The sequence below is a fragment of the Ostrinia furnacalis genome, unplaced genomic scaffold (assembly GCF_004193835.3).
Source record: "Ostrinia furnacalis isolate ACB-3 unplaced genomic scaffold, ASM419383v2 OfSCF1253, whole genome shotgun sequence".
NCBI classification, from domain to species: Eukaryota; Metazoa; Arthropoda; class Insecta; order Lepidoptera; family Crambidae; genus Ostrinia; species Ostrinia furnacalis.
In genome coordinates, this window is record NW_021131492.1 from 181,444 (window position 1) to 195,907 (window position 14,464).

Here is a 14,464-nt window from a genome sequence, read left to right on the forward strand (position 1 = left end):
TTAATGTTTTGTTATTAAGTTTTCAGTACAATGTTGACCCGATAAATAGTTGCGATAATATCTTTCAGCTCTGTCGTCGTGTTTTAAAAATTCTATGCTGGGTAATTTTTAAAAGTATGCCTGGTCAGGCAAGTAGGTATACTGAGGATCGAATGTTAAAAATACAAATATATTATTCATAAGACTTTATTATGAAAAAAAAATTTACAACAACCTTGATCACAAAGTATTCAGCAATATTTAGTCTTAGTCATATTTTTCGTAGAAAATTAAACATAATGTGACTTTGTTACAAAATATTGTATTTTAACGTTGAAACAGCAATTTTGCTTCTTAGAATCAAATTAAGTTTTTCTGTCAAAGAGTTCTGGGTAGCTAAATTATTTTATTAAAACTTATTATGCTTCTTTTTCTTAAGAATTTATTTAAATAATGATATGAAACTTTAACTCCCGATGTCTGTATACAGGGTGGAATTTTGTAATGCCACCTGGAGGGAAAGTACTCTTAATACTGTAGATAGAACATTTTACTCAAAGAAAACATTCCTTTATTTTTGAATAGAAATAGAACTGCATTCAAAGATTTCCAAAATTTTGCTTGCCACACCCGAGAATCGAACCAACTAAAATTTGTTAAAAATTACACCCTGTATTTTTATTGCATCGATCGTTAGGGTAAAGTTTATGGATGAAATCTCTTTAACAAACTTGATAAATTAAATGAAAGGAAAACCATGAAATCTTAAATTATTTTAATTATTTACAGAAAATTGTATGGTATGGTAGTGAATTTTCGAAAAAAATTCAAAAATCTTTGAATGCAGTTCTCTTTGTTTTCAAAAATAAAGGAATGTTTTCTTTGAGTAAAATTTTCTATCCACAGTATTAGGAGTACTTTCCCTCCAGGTGGCATTACAAAATTCCACCCTGTATAACGTTCTACGAGTACATTTGATTGTCCTGTTATTATTTTCATATGCCTGTGTCATATACTAATGTTTCTCTTTTTTGTTACAGGTAAAAAACGTTAGTTTCACAGTTGGTACTAACCCCCACATCCAATCCATCCAGGTATTTAATATAAATTATGTTATGTAGGTATTTAACATAGAAGACATACGATACTTATTCTGAGCATGTTCGTCTAACTCAAAAATCTATAATATTTGCTGTTTTCGCTATAACTTGCCTTTCCTTTAATTGACAACTACAGACTTCCTACAGTGGTGCATGGTAAAAGTTAACTATGAAAATAAGAAACAGTTAAACAATACAATATTTCAAATATTAATTTATTTGTAAAGAGACTTGAAGCTTACTTTGATGCAAACAAAAAGTATTAATACAAATACAATTTTATTTTTTAAGAAAAATATAAAACGGTCACGTTTTATAACCTAACCTGTAAATAAAGTAATATTTACATTATTATGTTAAATACCGATAACGTTATTAATAACTTCGCTAGTTATCAACACCGCTAATCGCACTTAAGCCTTATAAACTAACTTCCAGCTCGTGCGTGAACATTAACGTTGAATGTATTTGAATTTTCAATGTTGATAATGACTGATTATTATAACTACTGGGCAAATTGTGTGTATTTAATGTCAATATTTAACATTGTCGTTAGTATCAGTCAACAGCTCAGTGCAATGTATACACGGGACTATTTCCACAACTGCAACTCCTACGTAGCCAGGACTTATGGCTTGACCGAGAATAAGATCCAACCTGTAAATGTAAATCAGAATAGACAGATAGTTTGAGTCCCGGGAAAAGACATAGGATAGTTTTTATCCCGGTTTTTGAAACAGGGACGCGCGTAATAAAGTTTTTCTGTAACGGACAAAATTTCACGCGGGTGAAACCGCGGGCGGAAAGCTAGTAGTAACTAAAATATTGTACCTAATTAATTACGTGGACAATGTTCTTTTCATGACTTTACTTTTATGATTGTGATCAGTTTGTCTCGTTGCGTAGGCGAGGACACCGATGCCAAACTTTTGACCAACCCAACCTTAACTTCGTTCGTTCGTTCGTTTCAGCCAAATGACGTCCACTGCTGGACAAAGCCAAACCTTAACTTACCGTGCTTCAAACAAATACTAATGAGCAAGAACATTATTAATTCAAAGGCATTAACCTTATTCCCGAAGATTAACCCGAAGCGCCGCAATGTTTTTGTGAAGTTTTAATTGGGGGCTAATACCGCCATCGGACGGTTCGTTATTACCCGTTACCGTTACCGTTACACCCAGTGGTAACGGACAGCGTTATTTAATTATGAAGTTTGATCGGGTGTGCCTTACCGAAATGTTACAAAGTAACGCTGTCATTAAAGTTTGTTTGAATTTTAAATATTAAATATCGATTTATGATTTTTACGATAAAGATTTCATTCGCCAGCTCTAACAACTATTATGATTAATAAGAACTTTAATTTTTTTCCAAACCTTATTTATGCAATCAAATCATTTGTTTGCCTGCCGTAAAAATATTTATTTATAGTTTTAAAAACCATTAGAGTTCACTACAAATTATTAATAACTCATTATACAAAAATATGCTAGGTGAGTGAACCAATCTATCTCAAAATAAGTATTAAGAGAAATTTAGTTTGTGTGGGATCTTAGCTTGAAGCTGAAGATCAATTGCTTTTTAAGCAGAGAAAACATTGTACATATGTTTCTCGGATTTAATAAGGCCTCTTAGTTTAGACTTACAATTTTTCACCAGAATTGGCACTACAGTGTAACAGCTAAGGTGCTTGAAAGAGTCCAAAAGCCGTCACACATTTTCTGCAGACGTGGCGAGTTCATTTGCTAAAACATCCTCACTTTACGCGTCGGTACATGGATGCACGAAAAAATGATACGACAAGCATAGAGTAGTTAAGAAATATTGACGTTTGTAGTTGGATATGTTCTGCATGAATCAATAAATTATTGTATTTAAAAAAAATATTGCAGAAGCACTAGGCTACTGATGATAACAAGTGTCGAAGTCTAAATTATTTATGCATCTCTATAGACTTAGGATAAATTCGGGATATTGCTATTTTCATTGCCACTTATGTGTTGTCTTTTCTGTGATGTCCTTTTGCGTTAAATGATGATGCTCTTTCTATTTTGCTAATATAATTGAACTCCGCTGAATTTTCAAACTTACGTAGGAAGTTTTGTACGAAACGTCAAGCTGTAAGATCATGTAGGTACCTCATAAAGAATGACTCATTGAGATCCGTGTTTCTCTATTTTAATTGTAATGAAACGCGAAAGTTTAAAAAGTAACCAATTAAAAATCTGAATTATCATGTTGCTGTATTATGCCATATCCAAATCACACTACCTCTGGAATAGGCGTGAGCCAGAGTCATCCTCGCACGCATAGTGAGACAAAAATCACGTCGCCGTGACTGCGCAGGACCAGTCCTGTGAATACATGATACAAGTTGTTTTGGAACCAACTTGTTTGGAGTCTGCGTTTTTATTTGTCACACTGAAAAAGTCCTGTAACTTTTTGGACCGAAATCTCTGTGGATAAGTTTCATTGCAGTTTTGCTGTTAATTTAAACTGCTTTTTTGTAGTTTTAAATACTGACCACCAAGTATTATTATTATTATTAAGGTGAAAATGTCTGTTCTGTAGACTATGAGAACGTATCTCGCTACCGCTTAATTATTCGCAATTTTCTTACTTCAAAGACTTATTAATTAACAACTTACATTTCCTTTCCTTAATGTATAGAACTTTAAAACATTTTAAACTTTTTTCCTTTTGACCTCGCCCTGTTTTCAATACCGCCTTTAATTTCACTCCCAAGTTTTCGCGAAATCGCTTTTTTACTGCTCCAAAATCGCTCGAGTCAAACGTTTACCAATATTAGGTGAGTTTTTATAGTGCCATCGAGCTGTAAATACCGAAGGGGCAACGCAGTCGATCATGCGTTTCATTTTTCTTTTGACACTCGGCGATAAAGTCTAAAGATAAAATTGGCGTTTCCAGAAACTGCCTGAAGCCTAAAATGACTTTTACTCAGGTACCTTCTAGTTAGTTAGTTCTTCTGACGAAATCTTCAGTAATTGTGAAGAGTCATATAAGCAAGCAACCAAGTTCAATGTGATTTTTAAAACGTGCAATAAAATTATTCTTTTATAGAAAACTTTGTAACGTTATAGGTTAAGTTTCAGTTGATATTTAACATTGTTAGAAAGGGTGGGAATATGTCCAGAGAAAATTGAGTGATTAGACAGTCTAAAATTGTGCCTTACCATCTTCTTGTGTTCCTTATGATTTCGTATTTCAATTTACAATAAAGCGGGTCCATCTATCAATCTCTTACATCCCAGATTCCATTTCACATCGGATCATTTAACACATTCGTCTTTATCTAAATCGAATAATCGAGTCGAGTCCAATCGATTTGCCGGCCGCCCGCGCACGGCCTAAGCTGTAAAACGGCAATCGTAAATGCATGGCGGATTGCCTACCGGCTGTTTTATGTGCCTCTCAATTGTCACTCGGGTTTATAACATCGTTACAATGCTAAGACGAACATAAACCGGCAAGATTCTTGTAACATGTCCATTCGAATTGTTAAAAATCCGACGTTAGTGCTGCTTGAATTGGCTGTTTATAAGTGACAAGTATATGGTGCTGTAAAATTGTATTTTAGTGACTTTTAGATACAGTAAATGCTCAATTAGTGAGTTTTGAACAGGCGCTAAAAGTCTTCACAACTCAATTTAGAGAAGTCGATTCAAGCCAACGAATATCTAAATAGTAGCCATTAAGTATAATGTGTATTTTAATTGAGGGTGACCTAGTTTTCAGAATCAAATTGACAGACTCATGTTTACTTTTTGTATCGTTAATTAATATGATGGAAATGATAATGAGACCTATCAGAAGTCCACTAATTAAATACCGTTAGTAAAAAAACAAAAAGTTTTTCAAAGACCCTACCAATCTCGAGATAAAATCGATACAGCACAGAATATGTTAATCCTAGCAAGATCAACTCTAGAATAAAGCTGACAAAACTGCAGCAAAGACAACCCCCCATTTTGCAAGCAAGGCCACCGGCAAGCGGCACGCTAACTACGTAATTCGATTTGTCGCGAAACACACCCGTACCAAAGCCAACCTGTGTATTTTTCCAACAAAGGCAAACTTCGGTCACAGTGGAAGTGTATGTAGTAGATTCATTCTAAATATTATTTATGTAAGCTCATTCGCATAGATGCTGGCGATGATATTTAGCTTCAAACAGGATTGTTGTCATTAAAAATTTACTGAATTCTGAACTAAAATTATTTCGATGGATCGTAGTCAATTCTCAATAGATTCATTTTGGAACATTAATAATTAATAGCAACACAGAATTTTCATTAAACCTTCGATGCTTTTGCATCCTTAAATCCTTATTATGATCTTTAAAGCCTCGCTAGTTCAAAAAATCAACCTGAATCTCGACAAGCATCAAATCAAAGTTCATCCTCAGAATGTGATGCTACTACTTCTGCGTACACTGTGTCTCAACACAGATCCATCCGCCTTTTCTCAGTATCTGAATTGCAAATGGCGCTATGACGGCGTTATACAAAACTAAAAGTGTCGGCAAACTTCAGATTAAACTTCCGCGTCAGGTACAGAAACAAAAACCTCACTTACAATTATGATAATTCGTTCGCATCTCACCGGATTGAATTTGCATGGACGCTATCCTATGTCAACTGCGCTACCTTACCAATGAATAATGCAGGCTCGCGTCGCCACTTACCTACGGGATTAACATATTTATTAATAAAATAAATACGAGACGTCCGCTCTCGACGGCGTCTGCTAGACGAATGAGATATTACGCTCGTGTTGACATTGTCTTCAAGTTCTCGAACGCTTTATGGTGAGGAGTGGGGTAATGTATGGCATTCATTATATAAATTGGGTTAGTACTGGAGTGTTCATTTCGTTAATATGTGGAGAATTTAACGCAAACACCTCAGAGGCGACAAATTAACGTGTGTTTGTTTTAATGAAGCACAATGTGTTGCCAACCGTTGCAATTAAGGAGTGCGGTTAGCAATGTATCTATTGCTTTTAATCGATTAATTTTGTTTCGTTCTGACTCTGAAAATATCGATTATCTCATGGAACACTACATCTGAAATCTACAGTGTCACATTACAAAATAATTCTGCGTTTTTCTCAGTTGTGGACCTTCCAATGTATTTTTCCAATCAAAGTTTTTTCATAACATAATCAGGAGTCGAAGTTACGACCCTTCGAGTCCCAGCAAAGTTTCCACCGCTCCACGAGGTATTAATCATCGGAAAGCCGACATCAGCGGATTTCCCCAAGGCCACTAACTGCATCAGCTTTATTTTATTCTGGTTCACAAATATTAAATACGTGGACTGCAGGTTATTGTTGGGTAAAAAACTAAAAAGAATAAATATCACGTTATGTAGAGTTCCGCAGATTTTTATTTTTATTAGACAAAAATGTAGGTAAGATAACTCAAACTAAGCAGGGGTTTGTACTATGATTTGACATCATCTGGATATAACGGCAAAACTTTACTTTTGTACCTACAAAGATAGACTATTTATGTCAATAATAATTCCAACCGCCACTAAGTAGGATACTTAAACAAAATTAAAAATTTAAAAATAGGAACCTTATATTATTTGGAGCACACCTCACAAACTCGTATTTTAGTCTCCCAACTTACCTTAATTTATATGAAGACATCCGAAAACAGGTAGACTATTTATCATTTTTATTGCTCATAAAAAGTCGACAAAATAAAAAGACCTTCCTGCGGACCCCTAATAATTTCTCAGGTGACCTAAATTTATGGTGCCCAAGAGACGATCGAGCGAAAATTCGACAACGTCTGTAGTAGCCCCCCGATTTGTTGCGAGTGAGCTAGGGGACTATTCTTGTAAAAACTTTTTTCGTTCGCGGAGGAGCAATATTTTTCTTTTTCGGGGAAATGTGACGGTTGGAGATTTAATTAATTAGATTCCCCTTTTAAGTGAATATATTTCAGGCACTGAATCGCTAATGGATTGATCTACTGTGTAGGTGGCGGATTTTTTTTCTTTTATTTTGGCAAGACATACAATGAGGTACACTGGAACTAAACGTAACAATAAGGAAAAGACAACAATAACTTAACGTGTCATCTGAAGTACAGAATCATTCATAACTGAATAGTTAATGATAACCGATTAATAAAAGCGTTTTGCTTAAAACTTACACATATGTACTTCATTTTTAGTTATTTTATACAATTGATACAGTTTATACAATTGGCACGCAAGTGCCTCGAGAACTCTTATTTCTTATCAAAATCTATAAACTCGCGTTTTAAAATCTCATGTTATCAATTGTTGGGTGCCTATGTCTTCCCAATTATTTACCAATTAGGGGAACTTAAGCGTTTCATCGTCATCATCATTTCAGCCATAAGACGTCCACTGCTGAACATAGGCCTCCCCCAATGACTTCCACATTGCACGGTTGCTAGCGGCCTGCATCCAGCGCCTTCCTGCTACCTTTATCAGGTCGTCGGTCCACCTTGTAGAATGTGGGTGGACGTCCTACGCTGCGTTTTCCGGTACTTCGTAAGCGTTTACTATCTTTCAAAAGTGGAAACAGATAGGTATACTTATGATAGAACATAAAACCAAAAAAAAACTATTTAATCTCGCTTAATAAATAACCTAGTCCAAACAAGGCTACACACTTCCAACATGGCGGCAAGGCATTACGGAACCCACCGGGACCGTAATTCGGGTTATTGTGTTCTTTCGTCAAGGCGGAACTCGCGGGAAATAATTCCCCACTTCAGTTGCCCGCAGTTCGCGATGCGTGAAACTCTGATTATCACTCGGTTTTGTTTAAGTTAATAAGAGATAGACAATCATGATGGTAATGCGAACATCAGGATTCCCCAACCCGTCTGGTCATACTGGTAATGTAGGTTATAATTATATTCAACTAGCTAGCCGCCCGCGGCTTCGCCCGCGTGGAATTTTGTCTGTCACAGAAAAACTATATAGCGCGCGTCCCTGTTTCAAAAACCGGGATAAAAACTATCCTATGTCCTTTCCCGGGACTCAAACTATCTCTATGCCAAATTTCATCAAAATCGGTTCAGTGGTTTACGCATGAAAGCAAGACAGACAGACAGACGGACAAACAGACAGAGTTACTTTCGCATTTATAATATTAGTATAGAAGTATAGATTTGCCTTTGGTAAATTAGAAAGAGTTGTGATCCTGCAGTGAAGACTAAATTATCTATTGATGATTGTGTTTTGAAACATATAAAATGTCATAGCATTTATTAAACATCTCATTCCATCCAGTGCTACTCCTGTGTTTAATGAATTTTGATGAATTTCGTACTGTACTGTTAAAACAATGCGTTACAATAGCAATATGGACGATGCCAAGGTAGCACACTCTACCTACAAAGTATTGCCAATGGAATAACTGCCTAGTTAGGTAAATTTCGCACTTAACTGACAAAAATATAAAAACAACGCGTTTACAAGCTACAGGTACGGCCAATGTCAACATTTTGCACACTTTTCTTCTACACGAATGGACTTTCTGCCTTGCTATAAATTGTAGCCAATTTTTTTCTGTATACAAATCGTGAAAATTCTTTGGCCGGGTTGCAACATCAAACTTTAAAAAAATTGTCAAACTCCATACAAAAACACCGGTTACTTATAACAGTTACGGTTATTTTTACGGTTAAACTTAGGTAGTGTAACTCAGCCTTAGTAAAACTAATAGAAGGTTAGTGTAGTTCTTGAGAGAAAACACTTTATACATACGAAGCATAACCTTCCCAAAGATGGAGAACTTTCCAAATATTTAGCAATCCATCAATTCACACCATAATTTCTCCATTGAATATGACAGGCGTCATTACAGCTTATCCGGCATCGCATTACTCGCGGAAACAACGAGCCAAGTTTCTGGTCGCGCGTGCATTATGGATGCGGTCGACACAGACTATGCACGTTGCAGATCAGACATTTTTTTAACCACAACGAGGAACTCTTGGCCTGTATCTCACCTGATGGTAAGTGATGATCAGGCCGAAGTACATAGCATCTATTTTGTAAATTAGCTCTCACTTATGTGCCTAAACTTGAGAAAAAATACTTTTCTACTCATAAAAATAAGATCTTTTCTAAGAACGTTCTGTGCTTGAGGTCATAGTCTTTTTTAGCCTGAAACAGGTTAAAATCTTTTAGGTTAAAATCTTCTTTATGTTTGCATTTTAAAGTTTTAAAACCTAATAAATAAGTAGAGGATTTCTTATAAAAAAAATTGCTCCAAAAGAAATACTAGATGTATTTGAATGAAATAACGCCCAAAGAATTTATAACGCATATCACGTCATTTAATATTTCTATTGTTCAAGATTTGTTGACGTCTGTTTTTGACATTGATATAGGTCGCGAATAGTATTGCGTGATCATATCTTATCACGCCCGTCCACTATATTTTCGAGATTTATTAAGAATTGAATTGGATAAAGCTGAGCTTTGTGTATCGCTTACAGAAAATTGTAAATAGAAAGCGATCTTGAAATTCCAACTAAGAAGAACAAAAATACCTGTTTGTATTATTATTATAAAGAGCTGTGGTTTTCTGAATAAAGAAAAATAAAATAAAATAAAACTTATAATTAAACTAGCTTTTGCGTTGCGTGAAATTTAGTTTGTCACAGATCGTCATAAATTATAGCCTATATGTTATTCTGGGTTATAAACATTAATATTGTAAAGTTTTGTCAAAATCCGTTCAGCAGTTTTAGCGTGAAAGAGTAACAAACATCCAGACATCCACACAAACTTTCGCATTTATAATATTAGTAGGATTTTAAGAGTATCTTAAAAGAGTACGCCTGAAAAAGTGGAATTTGAAATGTTTAAGACATTTATCTGCTTCGTTTACGTTTGAAATAAAGTCAATTTTCCATTTATAACAATCCACAAATTCCAGATTATGCATCTGCCACAGTGCTAAATGTTACCTATAATAATTAGGTAGGCAATATTGTCGTCTACAGGTTGTTTATGTGTTGACGTGTCCCATCTGCGCATCTCTGATCTATGCGCCGACATTACACCGATAGACGTGGATTAAATATGGACGCCCTGTTTAGGCATTCACTACTAACTACCAAGCACGAGGTGAGAATGCACCGAGCCGTCTACAAGACAGATGTGTTCCAAGTTTTGCTAGTTCGGGTACTTGTGGACGTGTATCGGGATTAATAGTGTATAGTGCTGTATATTGAATAGAATACCGCTAGCTTTAAATAAAAGTAGATTATTTGATAGTTACTCTTGAGTTAGAAGTATTAGTTTTGTCATATAAAAATTCTAAGGCTGAGTAGGTAACACCACCCTCTAACTTTGACCGTACGTAACCATAACGATAACCGGTGCTTTTTGTATGGGGTTTGACTGATTTTTGACGCTTGTCAAAGGTAAGATGGTGCAACCCAGCCTAAGTGAAATAAATGGGGAGCCAAAGCGCTGTCATAAAGCAATAATGACGTCATGCTTGCATGTGACGCAAAGGACAGTAAACAAACGTAGAAGTTATAAGTTAGGGGCAGTCCGTGACAGATTTGCAGGCACTGGAATGACGACAATAATTTTAGATAACTGGACTGTTCTTAATAATACCGACTAGGTATAGAATACCGATAGAAAAATAGTATTTCTGTTACAACATAATCTGTTACTGTTTGTACAACTTTTTATTAAAGGCTGTAAAGATCTGACTGCTTTGTCACATAATATGAAGGTGGAAGAAAGAAAACTAAGGATGGGTTGCACCATCTTACTTTAACTTTAACAAGCGTTAAAAGTCTGTCAAACTCCAAATAAAATGACCGGTTATGGTTATAGTCACGGTTAAAATAAGGTCTAAGCGTCGAAGAAATCGACAGTATATTCGACTACCGTCATCCGCTGGACTGTTGTGAACCTACTTTTAACACAAGCTGTAGGCAAGAGTTAACAAAGATTCTAGTAATTTAAACACAACAAATTAACAGTAAAAAGCCAAAGCTCTTAGACAACGCTGAAGTCACCGTAAACTCACGTAGCAAAACCATATTTTATGCGAAATGCGTCTAATTAAAGCCATTACAAATCCGAACGACACTTGCTCGCGAGCGCAGATGCGCGTAATCGCCACCTGTGTGTCATGTAAGGCGAGAGGCACACTGTTAGCTTTTATGAGAGCTACTAAGACTTACTTACAGCTCGATAATGATGCTAGAATTCTCACCTATAGCGAAAGTTTGGGTACATAAACTCTTAAATTCGTATTACAAAAAAGCGCGCAAAACGCGATTCAGTATCTGTACTAACTGTCATCATCATCATCTCAGCCATAGGACGTCCACTGCTGAACACAGGCCCTAAATGCTATCCATGTTGCCCGGTTGGTAGCGGCCTGCGTCTAGCGCCTTCCTGCTTACTTCCTTTACGATGTGGTCGGTCCACCTTGTGGGTGGACGTCATACGCTGCGTTTTCCGGTACGCGGCCTCCACTCCAGAACCTTGCTGCCCTATCGGCCGTCAGTTCTGCGTACTATGTGCCCTGCCCATTGCCACTTCAGCTTGCTAATCCGTCGGGCTATGTAACTAACTGTATTAGCCCTAATTGAAATTGAATCATAAACTTGAATCTGAGCCTTAAAGGGTGCTGAAAAAAGACATACGCACATAATACAAAAATATCCCTAATTTTCTTTAGAGCAATACAAACAAACTGATGTAAAACATGCAAAATATTTGCACACAAATGTTTGTTATCGAAACTTTTGTATCTAGCTGAGATCTCAATCAATTCGAACTCCGCCACAACGACGAACTGATGATTACTTAGCTAAGAAATGCTTCAGAAGTAAACTTTACTACTCAAGTAATATCAAGAAGCATTTAATTGACCCTTACTGCGAATCGCTAACTTAGTATTATTACCCAGTAGTGCGTTCCAGCTTAAAGTTCAGGGCGTAACTATAACCTTGTGAACTTGACCTTGCAAGGTCAATTTGAAGGTAGACTGTGATTGGCAGATAGATAAACGTTAGTTAGTAAAGCATTAACAACCTTTCAATGTAGTTCACAGTAATGCAATTAGTAAGTTTGAGTCAAAATTTTGCTCAGAAATCTTTCAATAAAAGCTTAATTAGTTTTTTTTTCTCTAGAAATCTGTAGTAGGTATAACATATTATAACCGATAGCCTGGATGTTTTCGTAACGGATGACAATGCGAGGTATTTGTGGTATCGAATCCTCCACCACCACAATATAGGGGTTCTTTAAAGATTTTCTAAGTACATATTTCTTTTTTTTTATTTTGATGACCAATGCCAATGACAAATGAAGACTCATTATTTAAAATTAGTTCACTTTTTATTTTGCTATTGAAACAGAAAAAGCCTCGTTTCTATTTAAAAAAAAAGCCATTAAATGTAAATAGAGTTAATGTCAAAGAATTGGAGGTGATATCTTCAAAGCAGTCCCAAAATTGTCACCCTTGTTGGCTCAAGCGTGTCCCGAGTGGCCCGCATGCCTGCTTTTTATTTCTTCTTCGTCGTGGAAACTTTATAATCTCAGATCCTCGTTTCTCGTTAGGCAGCTTTGTCAATCAAATACCAAGATCAGAAACGATTGTCCATTACCCTATTTGTGTTACGAATAAGAGGTGCGGGATTATGAATACCCCCAATTTGGGGAGTTTAACGCGGTTTCAGGGGAAAAAATTTAAAATGGAATGTTGGAAAGGCTAATTTTTGTAAATAAGCTCATTCGGGGAGAAGTTGCGAGTATTTTTTTACTTTTAACGTCAAAAATATATTCCGCAGTAGGTACAAAATTAAAACATTTGTACCTAATCAACCTACTTACTTTTACATGCTCCTTGCATTATTTTTATTTTATTTTTATTGCACAATAAACATCGTACAAAAGGTGAACTATGTTCCTATGATAGCAAAAAAAGGGGTTTTCCGTCATTATAGCTTCTTATTTAATCTTCAAAAATGGGTTCATATTTCTAAAGACACTTTCTTAGATAAATTGCTCGTTAACATTCCGTTTTATCATTAACAATGTCCAATTGAAACACCCAAACAGCATAAAATAGTGATGTGAACTCGCAACTCGATAGTGGCCAAACAAAAAAGCGTTTTCCCCATCAGCACGGAAAAGCTTAGGAGCCATGACGAGTGTTTTCCAAACAAATTCGTCGCATTCGTCGTAATTTCGAGACAATACAAAATTGTCAGTTGCAGCGCGCGGGGATTCCTAAAGAGCTCTATGATACAGTGCACCTAAAATGTTTGCATTTTGGACCGTATTGCAAAGGGTTAGAGACAAAAGTAAATGCGCCTTTTAGGTACGATGTACGTTCGCGGGTAGAAGGCGCGGTGGCCGGCGTCGGGTACAGTCGCGTGGAATCACAAAGAGCCAAAAGATAAATAGAACAGTAACAATTTGAAAATAAATAACAAAACATTTAACATTTTGCTGGGAAGAAACACTAATGGTTTTAAAAGTGTTTGGTAGAATTTAACAAGCGTCACCTTAACCTAGTGGTATGCTAAATCATATTAGCGCAATTATCAAGGGGTCAAAATATTTTATTGGTTTTACTTTTTGAATAACTTAATACTTAGTAGGCACATGCCACATACACAAGTCAACTATAAATAATTTCTTCAGTAATAATATTTTATTTCTATTTATTTAAGTACCAAAATACTTCCATAGTTCGATGAAATTCTTGATTTGAGTACAAATGCTTGATATTGCATGGAATGGTTCGGCGGATTTATTCGCGCTATAAACAGGTACAGGCGCTTGGTAATTGCACACTGGCCCGCTCCCACAAAAGACCGTAATGCATTCGCGAAATTCTGACGGTGAACTGGTAGTGATGAGCTTGATCCATTACCTTGTCGATAATATTGTTAATACTAGCTTTTGCCCGCGGCTTCACCCGCGTGAAATTTTGTTTGTCACAGATCGTCATAAATTATAGCCTATATGTTATTCTGGGTTATAAACAATAATACTGTAAAGTTACATCAAAATCCGTTCAGTAGTTTTTGCGTGAAAGGTAACAAATATCCAGACATCTAAACTTTCGCATTTATAATATTAGTAGGAAGTAGGATTAGTAGGATAGTAGGAAATAGGATGTTATCGATTGATTTCCTGTTATTTGGTTTTAGAAGAATCGAATTTCTAAAAACGCTTGACTAGATGTTAGACGAATTTTCTGTAAATTTCACCTTATATTTTTAAATCTTGTTTTTGTACGTTTAAAAATTGAACTTTAAAAAGTGCTTGCCTACGAAATCGTAATACAAAGGACTGATATTTTCTTAAACATTGCTA

The 14,464-nt window shown here is 35.8% G+C and overlaps 1 protein-coding gene across 1 annotated transcript in view; it reads left to right on the forward strand.

Annotated features, from left to right (window-relative positions):
* Positions 1–1,055: 1,055 nt before the first annotated feature.
* The window catches only part of Ten-m (teneurin transmembrane protein Ten-m), a 107,958-nt gene continuing 94,549 nt past the window's right edge, over positions 1,056–14,464 (forward strand). Inside the window, exon 1 of the mRNA XM_028303578.1 lies at positions 1,056–1,073. The gene's annotated coding sequence lies outside the window, so the exon portion shown is untranslated. The remainder of the gene's footprint in view (positions 1,074–14,464) is intronic.